The sequence below is a fragment of the Cuculus canorus genome, chromosome 31 (assembly GCF_017976375.1).
Source record: "Cuculus canorus isolate bCucCan1 chromosome 31, bCucCan1.pri, whole genome shotgun sequence".
Lineage (NCBI taxonomy): Eukaryota > Metazoa > Chordata > Aves > Cuculiformes > Cuculidae > Cuculus > Cuculus canorus.
Genome location: NC_071431.1, coordinates 1,545,848 through 1,548,040, shown reverse-complemented (window position 1 = coordinate 1,548,040; position 2,193 = coordinate 1,545,848).

The following is a 2,193-nucleotide window of genomic DNA, read 5'->3' as shown; positions in this document are numbered from 1 at the left end:
CCCCCCGGCGGCCATTAAAGCACTGGAAGGGAAGAGGCTCAGTGGGTTTGGGGGGGGAAAATGGCTCTGAGGGGGTTTGGGCGGGAAAAAAAGGGCGGGAAAAAGGAGTTGAGGGGGTTTGGGCGGGAAAAAAAGGGCGGGAAAAAAGGGTTTGAGGGGGTTTGGGCGGGAAAAAAAGGGCGGGAAAATGGGTTTGAGGGGGTTTGGGCGGGAAAAAAGGGCGGGAAAAAGGGATTGAGGGGGTTTGGGCGGGAAAAAAAAGGGCGGGAAAAAAGGGTTTGAGGGGGTTTGGGCGGGAAAAAAAGGGCGGGAAAAAAGGATTTGAGGGGGTTTTGGTGGGAAAAAGGGTTTGAGGGAGTTTTGGCGGGAAAAAAAGGGCGGGAAAAAGGGTTTGAGGGGGTTTGGGCGGGAAAAAAAGGGCGGGAAAAAGGGGTTGAGGGGGTTTGGGCGGGAAAAAAAGGGCGGGAAAAAGGGTTTGAGGGGGTTTTGGCGGGAAAAAAGGGTTTGAGGGGGGTTGGGCGGGAAAAAAAGGGCGGGAAAAAGAGTTTGAGGGGGGTTGGGCGGGAAAAAAAGGGCGGGAAAGAAGGGTTTGAGGGGGTTTTGGCGGGAAAAAAGGGTTTGAGGGGGTTTGGGGGGGAAAAAAGGGCGGGAAAAAAGGGTTTGAGGGGGTTTTGGCGGGAAAAAAAGGGCGGGAAAAAAGGGTTTGAGGGGGTTTTGGGGGGAAAAAAGGGTTTGAGGGGGTTTGGGCGGGAAAAAAAGGGCGGGAAAAAAGGGTTTGAGGGGGTTTGGGCGGGAAAGAAGGGTTTGAGGGGGTTTGGGTGGGAAAAAAAGGGCGGGAAAAAGGGTTTGAGGGGGTTTGGGCGGGAAAAAGGGTTTGAGGGGGTTTGGGCGGGAAAAAAAGGGCGGGAAAAAGGGGTTTGAGGGGGTTTGGGCGGGAAAAAAGGGTTTGAGAGGGTTTGGGCGGGAAAAAAAGGGCGGGAAAGAAGGGTTTGAGGGGGTTTTGGCGGGAAAAAAGGGTTTGAGGGGGTTTTGGGGGGAAAAAAGGGTGGGAAAAAAGGGTTTGAGGGGGTTTGGGTGGGAAAAAAAGGGCGGGAAAAAAGGGTTTGAGGGGGTTTGGGTGGGAAAAAAGGGTTTGAGGGGGTTTGGGCGGGAAAAAAGGGTTTGAGGGGGTTTGGGTGGGAAAAAAAGGGCGGGAAAAAAGGGGTTGAGGGGGTTTTGGGGGGAAAAAAGGGGTTGAGGGGGTTTGGGCGGGGAAAAAAGGGCGGGAAAAAGGGTTTGAGGGGGTTTGGGCGGGAGAAAAGGTGTTGAGGGGGTTTGGGCGGGAAAAAAAGGGCGGGAAAAAGGGGTTGAGGGTTTGGGCGGGAGAAAAGGGGTTGAGGGGGTTTGGGTGGGAAAAAAAGGGCGGGAAAAAGGGATTGAGGGGGTTTGGGCGGGAAAAAAAGGGCGGGAAAAAGGGGTTGAGGGGATTTTGGGGGGAAAAATGGGTTTGAGAGGGTTTGGGCGGGAAAAAAAGGGCGGGAAAAAAGGGTTTGAGGGGGTTTTGGTGGGAAAAAGGGGTTGAGGGGGTTTGGGCGGGAAAAAAGGGTTTGAGGGGGTTTGGGCGGGAAAAAAAGGGCGGGAAAATAGGGTTTGAGGGGGTTTTGGGGGGAAAAAAAGGGCGGGAAAAAGGGGTTGAGGGGATTTTGGGGGGAAAAAAAGGGTTTGAGGGGGTTTGGGTGGGAAAAAAAAGGGCGGGAAAGAAGGGTTTGAGGGGGTTTGGGTGGGAAAAAAGGGTTTGAGGGGGTTTGGGCGGGAAAAAAAGGGCGGGAAAGAAGGGTTTGAGGGGGTTTGGGTGGGAAAAAAGGGTTTGAGGGGGTTTGGGCGGGAAAAAAAGGGCGGGAAAGAAGGGTTTGAGGGGGTTTGGGTGGGAAAAAAAGGGCGGGAAAGAAGGGTTTGAGGGGGTTTGGGTGGGAAAAAAGGGTTTGAGGGGGTTTGGGCGGGAAAAAAAGGGCGGGAAAAAGGGTTTGAGGTGGTTTGGGCGGAAAAAAAGGGCGGGAAAAAAGGGGTTGAGGGGGTTTTAGGGGGGAAAAAGGGGTTTGAGGGGGTTTGGGCAGGAAAAAAAGGGCGGGAAAGAAGGGTTTGAGGGGGTTTTAGGGGGGAAAAAGGGGTCGAGGGGGTTTTGGCGGGAAAAAAAGGGCAGGAAAAAGGGGTTGA